This window comes from Clarias gariepinus, chromosome 27 (genome assembly GCF_024256425.1).
Source record: "Clarias gariepinus isolate MV-2021 ecotype Netherlands chromosome 27, CGAR_prim_01v2, whole genome shotgun sequence".
Taxonomy (NCBI): Eukaryota; Metazoa; Chordata; class Actinopteri; order Siluriformes; family Clariidae; genus Clarias; species Clarias gariepinus.
Genome location: NC_071126.1, coordinates 3,450,776 through 3,467,595, shown reverse-complemented (window position 1 = coordinate 3,467,595; position 16,820 = coordinate 3,450,776).

Below are 16,820 nucleotides of genomic sequence, written 5' to 3'. Positions count from 1 at the left end.
GTTTTGCCATAACAATTATGTTCATGATGATTGTATGTAAAGCTCTGACTGCAACTGAACATTTGGAACCAGAATCAATACCATGGCAAGTTGTAGAAAAAGGAATCTGAATCATGTGGCAACATCAGTTAGAACAAATACTGCAGGGTGATTCCATCTCAAATCAACCAGTGGGTTCCACCACATGATCACAGATTTTGCTGATTTTTTCACCAATTGTTGATCTTGCCATGAAAATAAAAACCCCCAATTTTTTGGTCCCAACTCCCACTCGTTAAAAAATGGCAGCCATCTCAATTTTTGGCCTCAAAGTGCTTTTAGACGTGCCACGCCCCTTTTTAAAATCCTCTTTTTCTTGATAACTCGCTTGCTTTATGTCATATGGAGATGAAACTGGGTATATTTATGTAAGTTTTTATGTAGATTCAGATTCTGCAATCGGAATTTGGCTATCTGCTGTGGTTATGGAGATATTTCTGAAAAAACGTTTTTTGGGGGTACCCCTTTTCGACCCCCCAGAACCCAAAGTCTGTATGTATATATGTTACTCAAAAAAATAGGGGTTACTTCACATTACCTTATCTTGAAAATAAATAAAAACCAGGGGTGTGTTATGCCCTGTTTTATAGAAATCATCAAAAATTAATTGTCCAGGTTTTGCAACATTAAATGATTTGACACACAGAAATGTACTGCAATATCTGTAGAATACTTAATGCATACTCATAAAATCTGCTCCTTTCAAAGTAAAAGTTACCTCAAATTTTTCTGTAATGCATGTCTAGTCAAAGACTGATAATAACGTTATTCATCTCTCTACACTAAAAGGACTAATCACAGTTTTTTTCATCACCCTGGGTATCTGATTCTGAAAGAACAAAGCCCACAAAAAAGAGTTCATGGAATAAGACAAAAAGGTACATGTACATGTACGAGACCTGTCAAGTTGCAGTGACACAAATAATATCAACTAGGAAAGGCATGCACTTTGTAGCTACCAAAGTCATTTTGATAGGAAATGCCTCACAAATTTGTAAAAAAAAAATTATAATTCTTGTACTGGCTGGCTGCACCATCTGAGAAGTAATGCACATGATTTAAATTTGGTAGAAGAACTTTCAGTGGATTCATGAGAACCTTAATAAACTTGTGAACAACAATAGCATTGTGTTCCCTTTCATTACTGACGACACAAAAACTTTTGCAACTTAGTGAACCATTGTTTTCACTACCACCCCTATAGTAAACCACGAAAGGATGCAGAATCACCTGGGATGTATCCCAATGAAAACCTTGAACAGCATCCTGATAAATAAAAAATTTACATTCGGCAAAATCCATGAGGATAACAGCCTCCTTTCCAATGAGAAGTTTCTTTTTCAGTTCTTTCAAATAAGCAGCTTGGGCCTTGGCTGTATAGTGATGAGCTGTGCAGGGGTCACATTTTTCACAAAGCCTCATAATGAAATCCACTGCTTGAACTGAACAGTGTCATCTGGGTCCAAATCAGCATTTTCAAATATACCATCAAGATTAGGGCTGGGCCATATCATACCTTCCACGGTAATACCGATACAATGTTAGGCAATGATAAGAAAATTAAATATCGCGATAGAATATGGGTAAAACACGCATGTGCAGTGCCTTTGTTTCCAAACGCTTATGGCGGAAAAAGCATGGCGGCGGCGGAGAATAAGAAAGGCGAAAGCGGATCGTTAAATGAAACAGATGAACCAGAATTGGTTTGTAAAAATGGTGCAACTTCAGTGGTGTGGAATTTGCATTTGCACTGTTAAAATTTTATATAGCTTTAATGCACATACAAACAGCTGCTTTGTCTCGTGTCAATCATATCGTCAGTTATATCATTATCGCAAATATTTAAATATATATCGTGATAAATATTTTTGCCCATATTGCCCTGCCCTAATCAAGATAATCAGATAGTTTTGATTTAGAGGGGGCACTGCTCACACCTGTGCAACATATAGTCACGAGAATCCAAAGAACAGACAAGCTTTGCCATCAGGTCTTTGTAATCAGATTGTGATTAAGATAACAAACTACATTGGAAAGCTTCAGTTAATAAATTAACATAAATAAAACACACTCACCTGCTTTTGTTTTTCTGCACTTAATTAGCACCAAGAAAAAGATGATGCAATCACCAAGTTCCTTAAGTGCGAGGTCACTCATGGAGTTGGTAGGAGATAATTCAACTTTCTGATCAGTATGAACCTGAATGGTTCAGTTACAGGATACTGTTTGACAGTGATACATGTATCTTACATGTACCCCCATAAAATGACACATTTACTGGTAGATAAAGCCTATTGTGTACATCCATGTACATTCTCTGTATATAAAATGTGTATCAAATCGTAAAACATTTGCAAAACCTGGACAATTAATTTTTGATGATTTCTATAAAACAGGGCATAACACACCCCTGGTTTTTATTTATTTTCAAGATAAGGTGATGTGAAGTAACCCCTATTTTTTTGAGTAACATATATACATACAGACCTTGGGTTCTGGGGGGTCGAAAAGGGGTACCCCCAAAAAACGGTTTTTCAGAAATATCTCCATAACCACAGCAGATAGCCAAATTCCGATTGCAGAATCTGAATCTACATAAAAACTTACATAAATATACCCAGTTTCATCTCCATATGACATAAAGCAAGCGAGTTATCAAGGAAAAGAGGATTTCAAAAAGGGGCGTGGCATGTCTAAAAGCACTTTGAGGCCAAAAATTGAGATGGCTGCCATTTTTTAACGAGTGGGAGTTGGGACAAAAAAATTGGGGGTTTTTATTTTCATGGCAAGATCAACAATTGGTGAAAAAATCAGCAAAATCTGAAAGGTGATGGTGGAAAATTTCTCTTTCATTGGTTGATTTGAGATGAAATTACTCTGCATTAAATTATCTTGGAAGATATTCTTGTGACTCTCATTGCCCTTGACAGTATTCATAGAATGTACATAGAACCACAGTTATATACTGTATATAACCAGCTCCATCATGTTTCTAACATTTAAAAAAAATCAAACCAAGATAAATGAAAACAACTTTTTAACTACTTAAAAGTCAGAATAATCTAATATTAAATCACGCAGCAACGATTTATCGTAAGAAAATGCATGGTTGCATACTGTACTGTATGTGAACTTTTGTCTGGTAAAGTACAGTATGCACCCCAGAAGGTTTTTTTAAGTTAAGTTTTCAAAAGTTCTTTGGCAGTCGTTAAAGGGATCATCCAGAAACATTTTTCATTAAATGTTAATATGATCTTTAGGGTCCTAATGAAAAGTTTGTAATATATTTAATTAAAAATTCTCAATGGTTGTGTAAAAAAAACACTACTTTTAACTGGTAAAAACTAGCTCTGTTCTCAGCAACCTATTTCAGTGCATGTTCCCTTAAATGCTTATGATCTCTGCTGAGCCTGCCCCCCCAGTTCTGTGAGGCGTGTCTTCACAACACACATGGGGTATAGCCACGGGAGTGTAGTCCAGTGCGGGCAATGCTTTGGACTGCATTACCCACAAAGCACTGCCCACAACACAGTGCTTCGTGGGTAATGCAGTCCAAACTGGAAAACGCTGGAATATAGAGCCTGAGCCTGTTTCCTTAAGTCGTTTTTGGTTTGATTTAAGTCGGAATCTACGCAGAAGTTTGTAATATCGCCTGACAACGCAGAAATTAAAAGAATGGACATGCATCGACTCGATTTGTCTTTCTCATCACTGCACGGGCATGAATTAACGGGCTGTTACGCTGCCGCGAGCAACAACTACAAAAGCGGAGAAGCTTACTGAGAGAGATCCGGACGCAATGTGTTTACTGATGTGTTTACATGACTTCTTAATCTTCTACAGACATCGTTATAAACCATCTAACGTTACAAAGGTAAGCATAATATAGTTTTCCGACTACGTACACAGTTTACAACTAGACAATCACCTTAATGCATTGTTAATTATAAACGGGCGATTAGGGATTATATAGAGACGGATGTACATAGAGAAGAAGCCATAACCATGTTCTATGAGAGTGTGTAAGTTAACTTACACTCCGCATTCATCGTGATTATTAGAAAAGGCGATCTGCAAAGAGTCATAGAAAAAGAAATTACTCACTGAGCCTGGTGAAGATGAAGCAGGAACACGAAGCGTTAGTACAGATCCATTTTTTAGGAGCTGCTTCCTAGTAAAATCTGCTTTATATTGACCCGCGTTTATAAAGCAGTCTGGTGAAAAATGATTAGTGCAAACATGAACGCATTTAGGTAAATCGGCGGGGACGTTAGCTTTAAAAACTAATTCAGCCACTGCGTCCTCAGTGGCTCAGATGTCGGTAATGAATGACGACTGCTGTGTTCGCTATTACACCCAACAACTGTACAACCCACTCGATTAGGCGACATTTCGCTCCAGCGGCGAAAAACAATGGCCGACAGCTTCTTCTCACTCGGGGCGGGTCTTTGCTAAAACACCAGTGTCAATCAACTAGTGTAGGAGCGGCCTCTTGTGGTGTGGCGTCACAGTGACAGGCATTTGCGATTGGCCTGACTTCAGAAGGGGCATGTTATTGTAATAAATTAAGAGAAAACCACTGGGCGGCTCTTTATCAACGTAGAGTGGATATGTACGCACTCTCCTAACACAGTTCAGTCCAAACAGCTTAAAAAAGTGCATGTAGGCCTGTATGACCCATTTAAGTACATTTTTAATCAAGGCAGGTGTTGTGTTGAAGTTGGTTTCCCCATCAGGATACGTTTATTTAGCCCCACCCCCGTGAAAACAGCACAGCGAACGCGCATTTACTGTAGGAGAAGGCTTGCACACGGAGGGTTATGCGCGAACCAGTCAAGTTCTACGGAGCGTGAATAAAGGCCAAAAAGACATTGTTAGCGCTTTTTAATCCCTGACACTGAAAAGATAGATATATATATATATATATATATATATTTTTTTTTTTTTTACATTTAATAAATAAAATAAATAGACCACTACCAGTGCTGATTTCTTTAATATACAGTTTGGGTTTATTCAGATCGACGTGACCTAGTGGATTGACATCACGCGGATAAAATGCTGATTATCTCGCACTATTATTATTATTATTATTATAATTATTCTTAATGTCTTGAGACTGTATCTGACGGGTCTCTATTCTGGCATTATGGTTTTGCTGAAAAGAAGTTTGAGAAGAAATATCAGACAAAATATCACCAGTGTTACTGCTGACTTGTTTCCCGACCACAGGGAAAGTCTGTACATTGTGCTTTGTCACTGTCAGATACTGTTTCCTTTATATTTTCAAGTTCTCATACATAACAGACTGTTGCTACTGATTTGTTCCCACACCACAGGTGAATTAGCAGAGTTTTATCCTTTTAAATGTGTTCATTGTCAATGTCAGATACTGATTCAACACTGTTTTCTATATAAATAACTTCCCTTATGTATCAGACCGTTACTGCAGTTCTCAGTTTCATCGTTCTAAAACTAAGTGCAGTATGTTTAAATGTCCATGTTCTAAGTAAATAAGTTAAGTTACTGCTCAACTGTTTACACAGCAAAAGTAAATCTGAAGTGAAGTTTGAGCATTCTAAATATGTCCTTTATAGCAGTAGAAACACATTCTGATGGCTAGAGCTCGTGCTATCAGATAAGGTTCCCCCTCTACTTTTCACATACAGATGTGTCCACAGCTGTCAAAATGGTACTACTGACATGTTTACAGCCTACAAGAGTCTTAGCTGAGGTTCAGCATTCCAAATATGTCCATGATAGCATGGGAAACACATCCTGATTTCACAACCACATTTCGTTTTTAAGGCGCGTGAAATTCGCCGTCTTTTCGGTTTCAGGGATTAAAAAGCGCTAACAATGTCTTTTTGGCCTTTATCGCGCTCCGTAGAACTTTACTGGTTCGCGCATAACCCTCCGCGGACGAGCCTTCTCCTAAATGCGCGTTCCCTGTGCCGTTTTCACGGGGGTGGGGCTAAAAAAAAACGTATCCTGATAGGAGACCAACTTCGACACAGCACCAGCTCTAATTAAAGTTTTAAAACGTTGAGAAAGCACATGTTAATATACTCATAATGAATGAATATATTAGCGGAAAAATACGGTATTAGCCTTCATTCACAGGCTGCAGCGCGCGCACACACAAACACACTCTTCCCCTGAGCCCTCGGTAAACATCTAATCACCGTCGGTATGCAAATGAGTCAAGACGTAGCCGAACGTAGTGTCGTGTCGGAGTTCAGCGGTCACGGAGTGGAAAGACTGAAGAAGAAGCTGCAGCGTTTTTCAGTTACGACAAGCACAGCGATGAGTCCACGTGCGCTGAATTCGACAGACTGAAGACAAATGACCGTTGTCTGACAGACCCCTAGGTGAAGCCCCGCCCACACTGTAGTTCATGGATAAAATAGGAGACTGTTGTTTTAGAGTGGATTGGAGAGAAGAGAGCTGTTCATTTACTATTAAAAAATAACAAAAAAATAATATATATAAAAAAACATAATATGATATGTTCTATAGCTCATGTGTTTTAACTTAGTTTTTTTATTATTCATAAAACAACCTTTCGGTTTTGTAAATATTCTAGTCATAGTGTTAAGTCTTTGTTAAACGTTTTTGAGAATTAGACCATCCAGCTAAAATAAAATCTGGATTACGGATATTTTATTTTATTTTGTTTTTATTTATTTTATTTTTAAAATTCAATTCAATTCAATTTTTTTTGTATAGCGCTTTTAGCAATTGTCATTGCCGCAAAACAGCTTTACACAATCAAAAGAATTATTTAAGTTTGTATGAAATGTGAATGTGTATGAATCAGAATAGTCAGTTTGTCCCTGGTGAGCAAGCCGAGGGCGACAGCTGGATTACCACCTTATTGTGGTCAGGGGGGTTGCGTGCCTCATTGACACTAAGAGCTATACCAGCAGGAGATTAGTCTTCAAGTGGGACATCCAAGTTTAGGAGTGGGCAATTATTTTTCCACAGGGGCCAAATGAGAAGCAGAAAATAATGTAGAGGGCCGGGCCAAAAGTTTGAAATCTACTCTGGTTATTAATTTTATTTCTACGTTGAAATAAAGAAATTGCATTGTTTACAGAAGCTGGTAGGAGTATGTGTTATGGTTAGATAATGAGAGAGTGAGCTTGTTTTACAAAAAACTGAATTTATTCAGTGAAATTATGCAAAACAATGGTAATTGTAACTCTTTTTCAGTCACATAAACACCAGAATGCTTTCTGTTTTTAACTTTCTTAACTTTCTATTAAGATACCACAATATCTTTGTATGCCAATAATAATGTAACATAACTCACAACATTTTTGTCCAACTGCCAAACAGTGCAGAAAAAATCAAAGTTAACATGTTTCAGTGTTTTTTTCTTGTTCAGTGAGAGAAATCTAGCCTCTGTAGAGCTTTAACAAGTGCATCAAAGTCAGGTTGAATGTTTTAGGTGGAGATGTGAAGGACATCTGACATTTATGCAAAATTTTGAAAGTAGGTTTTATTTTCTTTATTCCAAGCAACTTTTCGCGGGCCAGTCAGAATCGGGCCGCGGGCCTTAAAATGCCCGGGTCTGCCTAAGTTGGACAGGTCTGAAGGTAGAGGCCTGACAAAGTGCAAGCCACTTCTCCAGGGTTTGGACGCAGCTAACAACACAATTCAGCAAGGACAATACTGTTACTATAAGCACAGGGGAAAAAACAGTGCTCGAATTTATTTATTTATGTTTTTGAGTATAATATTTATATATATATATATATATATATATATATATATATATACTCAGCAAAAAAAGAAACATTTTTAGAACTGTGACCTTAAATGCCTACTTTCTGTAAGCTGTCAAGGTCTTAACGACCATTCCACAGGTGCATGTTAATTAATTGATTATGGTTAATTGAACATGCATGAAAAAACATTGTTTAAACCCTTTACAATAAAGATCTGTAAAGTTATTTGGATTTTTACAACAAGTTTCTTTTTTTTGCTGAGTAAATATATATATATATATATATATATATATATATATCAAAAAAATTAAGGAAACACTAAGTCCCAGTTTGACTTGTACGCCTCTCATACAGTATGTGTATGCATGATTCAAGTGTTCCCTTTATAAATTTTTTTAGCAGTATAATATTTTTTACATTTAAATAGTATTTTCTACTGCTAACTTTGCCAAAACTTCTACTCTCTTTAGTAAAGTCATTAAATAATTAAATATACTACATTATATTTTGCTGAGCTGTGGCAAGCAACGCTGTACTTGTTTGCTGCTATCCACAATCCACATGGTGGCAGTCATGCCAATGAAATCCTCTGGACCGGCAAACCGAAGACATGAGCATACATAAGATTTTTTTGATTCTCTATTGCTAATGTCAAAGACATCTTGAAGAGAGGAGAACAGTGAGAAAAAAATATCAGTTGGCATTTCACAAGCTCAAATGACAGAAAGACCATACTGAAACCCTCTGAACTTTCTCATTTATCCTCAGTAAGCTCTTTATATCGGTTAGGGTCACAGTGGATATGAAGTCTAACATGGAAAGAAATGAAGGTCGCAACCTACATAAATGACTATGTCACTCTGTGTGCTTAGTTTTATCCAAATGGATGCAAAATTAATGTCAATACATTTTTCCAGCTCAAATCCTAATTAAATTGTATACATTTAGTGCTGGAATTTGCAAAAATGTGGTGTACTGGAGGTATCCTGTCAAACATTACTATTTGGAGTAAACAGATTTATACCTTAAAATTTTTAGTCAAGAAGAAATATCTTGAATATGTGTAACTATAACTAATATTTAATTTTCTTAACTTTTTAAAACAAATAATTCAATTTATATTCCAATTTCTAGAGTTTTTTGTTTTACTTATTTTAAGCTTGAAATAATAAAATGATAGAAGAAATATCTGGAAAATGGCTTGATGGTCTTATACAGTATTTGTTTTAAAATATAGTCACCATAAAAAAATATTAGATAACCTTTACCTTATTCAAGAATTCCTTGTCGGTATTTTTATTGTATTATCATGTTGGTGTTGGTGTTGTTGTTGTTGTTGCCCAAGGTGATCCCCACGTCCAGACAGCAATATCCAGAGGGAGTTGAGTGAGATGTTATAAATGTGTAAGAGTGGAAAAAAAGAAGAGCATTGAGAAAATATACGTTTAACAGATTTGGAGGGATGGTTGCATCAGCAACACTATGCAGGAGTAGATGGGTTTTGTGATGGAGATAGGACTGGAGAAGTGCGGTATAGGCTGAACAGAGCTATAAGAGAATGACCTGTTGTTTGGCAGAGGTTGTTTTTATTAGGGTTTATTTCAGGTGCATGGGCATTAAGGAGTTTGTTAGGTTGGAAGGTGATGGCTGTAGAGGTATAGAGTTTGTGGATAAAGAAATAGGTGTTGTAAGAAAAGTGTAAATTGCTGAAGTGTATGTCATTTTAGCTCAAGTGTGGGTTTCTGCGATGTGAATGAGTGGCAGGAGTGATTGAGGTCGTTGAGACAAGAGAAAAACTGGGTGCCAAGCATACTTATGTGGGTGAACGGGGAACTGTTTAGTTTCATTGTGGAGGTGGAGTATTGGGGTCATTTTAGTGGTGGCAGTGCAGACGACTGTTGGTAAATAGTGGTGACGTCTTTATGAGACTGTGCTGAGGATGAGCCAGACGATAAGCGTAGGGTGGTGAGGTGGCAGGTGGGTTTATTGAGAATGTGGAGTATGTGCTTGTTTTTATGTTTGTTAGTTTGTTTTTGTTTGTTTGTTTTTTGAGGAATGACCAGTTTTATTTTTGTAATGATATACAGTAGTTCTGTAGGTTAGTGGTTATGTTTAAGTGGGATGGGTAAGAGGAGAGAAGCGTAATATCATCAGCATACAGTAGGTATGTTTTATTGGGTCGGGAGAGCTGGAGAAGTCTGAGATTGAATAGGGTGTAGAGGACAACACCCTGTGGAACTCCATTTCTGATGTTTCTTTGGAAGCTGAGTGTGGACACTTAGGGCTGGGAAATTAACATTTAACACAACTGAAATAAATAGAGATTGTTTAACACATATAAAAAACATTAGTATTATTAATGAAGTTGTAACCATGGAACATGTTCTTCTGAGGGGTAGTACCACTGACCACTAGGGGCGCTCTCAGTACTGATTACCATTCGGCATCTTGACTTCAGTTCATTAACCATTTTTATGGCATTGAAATTCAGTTTGGAATTGCTTAAGTGGTATTCTTATAGATATCACAAGTTATAGTTAAGTTTTAAAAAAAAAAGTATTGCAGTAAATAAAATGATTATAAGAGATGCATTTTACGGAATTCTATTATATTTTGTTTATGTCCATTTTAAACAATCGGATCATGTGAGTGCCATGTTTGGAGTCATATAAAGTCACATGACCTGAGTGCTGAGAAATCATTTTATTACAGAACAACACGATTCAAAAATGGTGCTTTCTTCTATGTACGTCACTGGTTAGTTAATATATATATATATACACACACTGTATTATACAAGCCAGCCTACAGTGAAAACATGTGAGGCAGTTGCTGACTATTTTTAATCGTGTTTGAAATAAGTTATTATGCATACTATACAGTTTTCCGTTTAACACAAAAATAACTGATATTTCACTTTTAATATACTTTATAACCGCCAGTTGTGTGCTCTCATGCGGAAGACTAATACCCTGCAACAGCACAAAGTGATTAGAAACTTCTTTGCTTCACTGGATGCAGTGGCTACCAATAATCAAGTGGATGATTGACCAATGTTTTTAGAGGAAGTCATTTGACAGTAAGCTGATTCAGCTGTCGTTTTTGTGGGCGGTTAGTTTTAAATGATTCTCCTTGTTTAGAGATTCGGCTGTAGGAGTGAGGGGTTGATAGGAAGAGTGAGTCCTGAGTATCTTAAGTAGTTTCTGTATTTCTGGGGTTAAGTTTGATTTGGGATTTTATAGATGAGAGCAGGCAGAAAAAATAAATTGCCAAAGTACAGTAATTTTTTACTCTATCGATTTCACTTTTCACTTGATTGTTTTGAATGACCATACATTTTATGTGGCGGGTGAGTTTTCTATTTCTTGCGTGTATGTGGCCAGTTAGCTTTCTTGAAATTAGTTTGTGTGTGTGAAAAAGTGTTAGATAGCTTGTGAGTGAGTGGTAGCAGTGTATAAGGATAGGTAGGTGGTCGGAACTTAAGGCAGTTGGTGTTTTCCAGTTGAAACATACGGGGAAGTTAGTTGAAGCTATTAAGAGAATGGGTGATAAGAGTCGTTGATGAGGGGGGTGAAATGTGTTTCGTAGAGTATTTCTTTTCTTATCATGGTTGCTGGACCACTACCTTTGCTTGATCTCTTGTGATTTACAGTATGATGTGTGACAACTCTTTAAGAACCTTTTAGTGTCCGGTTGAATTCATGCAGTTTCATAAGGAAATTACCTACTATGTTTTACTGAGCCCCCTCCAAAACCACTCATACATCTTCTAATGACTTTAACTGTTGCATCTTTTTTTGCATGCAAAACCTAGCAGCTTCCTTTTTTGGGGGGTTGGGGGGGGGGGGAGGGGGGAAGTGGCCACTTATATAATGTGCCACTTTCTTTTCTGGCATACAGATCTTCATCTATTAATTTTGTGGTGCAATAATCAATACTGATTTTTGAAACTCATAAAACAATAATGAAGTCAATTTTAAAACAAAAAAGTCAGTTAGTGTTTTGAAATGTGTGGGGAGGTTTGTTGAAGTTATTCAGAGATTGGGTGCTGTGGGTTCCTAAAGGGGGTAAGGTGTGTTTTGTAGGGGATTTATTTTCTTAACAGGGTTTCTAGACCTTTTTTTTATTTGTTACGACATAGGATAGAGTAGCCAGAGAAATTTAGAATAGCGGAAGTGGGAAATTTGGGAAATAACAGAAGTGGAGAGTTTGGTTTCTTGTATTTAAGAAATATGAATGTTGTGGCAGGAGGGGAGGTGAGCGAGAGCAGTTCAGTGGATTTAGAAAGGAGGCCAATTTTTTATCTGTAGGAAGTTTAGGTTGTGTCCCGGGGGGTTTGTGGTAAGTGCTTGTGCAGTTTTCAGGTAGTTTTGAGCAGTTTTTTTGATAGATTAGTGGGAGTTGGGGCTGGCGTTTAGTTTGCTGTAATCTGAGAGGATAAGGTGGTAGCAGTTTTGGTGGTAGTAGGTAGTAGGAATATTTTAAAAGGCATAGTGGTAGAGAAAACGGGTAGAAATGGACATCCCTTTTGGTCCGGATTTTTGCCACTACAGGAAATTTTCGCCCTATTTCGCTGGATTTCGGTGAACACCACAACTCAGACAAAGGCATGTTGGTGTCCCTTATTATTATTATTATTATTGTATAAAAAAGGCTGTATTTAGGTACTGTATTTTGTTGGGTCTTAGATGATCAAAACCAGCTAAACAACAGTCATATAAAAACACTCTGTAGCTTATGTATGTATGATCAGCTTGGATCGATCTCTTTTGTAATTTTTGTACGAATCCATACAAATATGAATAAAATATTTTGCACAGTGTACAAAGGCAGCAATGATTGTGTGGATGCTGTTGTGTGTACTGTATGACCTGCCAAAAAATGTACAATACTTTAAAATACTTAAATAAATAAAAAGAAAAATATATAAGTTTAAATTATGCACCTTGAATTATAAATTAAATCTTCAGGTATAAATTTCCCCTGTACCCTTAACACGAGTTCTTTAAACAAGAAAGCCCAGCAGAGTCTTATCTTCCTGAGAAGGCTGAGGAAGTGCCAGCTTCCACCACCAACTCTCTCACACTCAGTCTTTACACTCCTGGCATCTGGAGAGAGGTACTGAAGCATTTGGGACCTCTCATCCAGACTGTGTAGCAGCTTCTTACCACAAAGCCATTCGTCTCCTCAATAAAAAAGGGACTGGACTGTTAAACAAACAGACACACACACTTACTCACTCAGGTAAACACAATAACCTCACACCGGCAGCACACTGATGTACAACTATCTACAGTAGGAATTTCACACACCAACCTCCAATAAACATCTTAAGGACAATCTATTTGCACTACCTCAACACAGTAACACAACATATTGGATTGTCATGTTGTTATTCTTGTTGGTACATATGCAGGTACACTTTGTGTTGTGTTTTTTTTTCATAATTTAGATAATTTTGCTTAATGTTAATACCTTAATCACCACCTTAGTCCTGAGGAACGTTGTTTACTGTGTACTCAAATGTATATGGTTTAAATGACAATGAAAGCCTACTTGACTTTTTAGAAAAGGTGATATGACTGTACATTATAATTTGATATTACCTGGGTGATAGCTCTTGCCTCAAAGCTCATGGTTTTGCTTGGGCTATATGGAGTTTTGCAGTTTGTATTTAAAACACAGGGTAGAAAATAAACAGTACTAGGTGTGTATGTGTGTATGGGCATGTTTCACCTGGAAATTTCAACCAATATGTATCCGCTAATTGAGGCTTAATGGATGTGTGTTTGGAAAGATCAGGTACACAGCCATCTTATTAAGCCTTTCTTAAAGGAACCTAAAAAGAACCACAAACATGGCAGGTATAGTTCTTCGGCACTACCAGTTAGGTGCAGTGGTGGCTCAAATGGTTAAGGCTGTGGGTTGCGGTTACTGATTCAGGGTTCAAGCCCCAGCAGCACCAAATTGAGCCCTTGAGTAAAGCCCTTAACCTATCTGCTCCAGGGGCGCCTACCCCAGCTTCCTAATTGAGATATGTAAATATATATATTATTATTTTACTCTGCTGTAAGGTACTTGTGACAAATAATTAAATAGTACTAATATATTATATTTAGTAGAAGAGCATATTACCAAAGGGTGTATGTTGAGTGACCAAGACCACTGGATACTTTTAATACCATTAATAGTAGCCTTGTATCTTGCAAAAGATATACAAATCCTACTACAATTTTAAAGAACACATACTGAAGGTTTGTTCCAGATCAAAACCAAAAATTTATTGTGATTTAATCTTATTTCCTAAGCTTTTTTTTGTTGTCCAGCCCATTTTCAAAATTCTGATCCAGTCCGATATCTGATCCGAAATCAGATTACTTTAAAACAACTTGGAATAGCCTGTACTCTAATAGTCTACAAAAAAAGGCTTTTGATGTGAGACATCAAGGCAAAAGGTTTTGTATGTCAGAATTAATCTGCAATATATTTATAAATGGAAACCAACATAACCGTTAATTTTTTTTTGTTTGTTTTAGCAGTCGTTGAGGGGATTTAGATCCATATCTGCTATACTGTAAATGCACCTTACAAACCAGCAAATCTCCAGCATTTATAATATATACTATTACAGTTAACCATATAAAACAGTACTAAAGACATACCAGTATATATGTTCCTGTGTGTGTGTCACAGAAAACATTTGAGACATGATCATGCTTTAGTTACAGGCACAAACAAGTACAGGCCTGAAGTGAGTCAGATTGGGGGAGTCCCAAACGAGAGAGAGAGAGAGAGTGGTCCCTGCATGGTAAAGCGATAGCGATAGTATAACCGCCCCCTCTAGCATCAAGTCAACAGCATCAACCAGGTTACTGAGCTGATGACACCCACTTGTTTTTGGAAAAACTGTACGGTTCCCAACACTTCTAGCCCCTACACACAGAGGGGCTTCCTTTCCATGAAACTACTTGTTTACCTAGCTGTTAGTTTCATTGCACTCCTATCGTACGATAACCATTGCAGGACTATAATGAGTAAGCAACCTACAAAAATGCCCCAGATTAAGACCAGCAGAAAAAAGATCAGCTAGATTTAAGCACATTTTTTAGTTCTGAATCATACTTCAACATATTTCACCTTTCATCATTTGCCTACATTACATATGCTTTATAAATATACCTGCTATCTGATCTGGACTAAACTGTCTTTTGTCCAGATAAATACCTGGTACAAAAAAATCTGTGTAGTTTTTTCATGCTGACCTGAAATAAGCCAATATTAATGTAATAAATACACTTAAAATTTGATTAGAATAGTTGAAACTTGCCTAGAATCCAATTACATAACCACAAATTAAAGTTTTAAGAATCTTTTCTATGATTATCTTGACTACATCTTTTTTCTTTATTTAGTCATATATTTGTTCCACGAAATTAAAAGATAGGTACATAGCCTATAGCACAGTTTAGAACTGAATCAGTGCTGGATTACTGGATACTCTTTGTCTTTTAAGACACCATTGCCCTGAAAGTCTCACATTTTTCTGTAAGTGTATGATACAGTAAATAGATCTTATTCATTCTGAATCACTAAAATATGGCATTATCGTGTGTTTGCTTTATCTTCTACTGAGTAGGAGGATGGGTTTTCATCTTTTTGTTATTGTTCTGCACACATACTTAAAGAGTGTTTAGACCACTAATTGGTTTACTTTGCCCTTGTTCAAAAACCCACATAACAAACCCCTTTGATCATATAAATCAGAGGTCATCATCATTTTGGATTAAAGCTAGTGAGATACAAAACCTTCTTATGGTAGGACAATGCTATGTGTTACAAGTTCAAAAGGTCGGATTATGAAACTCTATTCAAAATATCAAAAGTAGGCTCTTATGAAATCTAAAACTTGAAAAAAAAAAGCAAATGGCTTTTTTAGAGCTATATGACTAGTGAGTATATGAGGGAAGAACATATATATATATATATATACATATATATAATAATAATAATAATAATAACACATATGGAATTAGGTAATTACGTAACAACAACAAAAACAACAGTTAGTTAGTATTTTAAGACACAGAGGTCAGCCTCTCTGTAATAGTTCTTGCAAGAGCAGTATCGTCAAGTGCAGTTGCAAAATCCGTCGAGCACCATAATGTAACTGGTTCTCATGAAGACCATCCCAGGAGGGCGAGACCAAAACCTACCTCTGCCCCAGACGAGAAGTTCATTTAGAGTTATCAGCCTGAAAAATGACCAATTAACAGCACCTCAGATTAGAGGCGTTATGAAGTCTTTACAGAGCAGAAGTAGCAGAAACATCTCACCATTAACTGTTCAAAGGAGATTAATGCATTTTTTGGACGCCTTCAGCATTCCTTTACAATTTGGAAAGAAATAAAAATCAGAAACGATCATGGAGTTACAGTAGAAAGTGACCGCAAACTTTTGAACGGTAGTGTATATCAAGCAAATAACCAAAGCTATCACTTGATTGCATTCTGTTTGCATTCTTTAACACTTACACACCACAATAAGCCATGTGAGGCAGTTTCTCTAAATACAGTATTTTTTTTTTTCTTTTGAGAAATTTAAATTTTTGTTCAGGTCAAGTGTGTAAAAATTCAGTTACAATTATAGAGGATTATTATTATTGTGACAGCTAAACTTTGTAGGCACCATTGTGACAAAAAAAAATTTGTGTGTGAACTTCAGCTGCAAGTATAGTAATATACAATACGACTACGCATTATAATTACCTGAATCCAAGGTATATACAGGAAGCAAATGGTTGGGGGTTGGGGGTTGGGGGTAGTGGTGTCACAGGAAATCAGCTGATTTCCCTTGCGGCAGCAAATGTTTCAGACATGGCAAGTTCTTTCTCAGTTTGGGCTGAATCATTTGAAAAGAAAGAAGCTTTTGCAATCTTACTGTTAAAGCCAACCTGTTACAAAGTCACCAAAATGGTAACACCTGAAGCTCCTGAAAAGGAAAAGCAGGGACTTAAAGAAGATCAAGTCAAACTAATTGAATCTATCATCT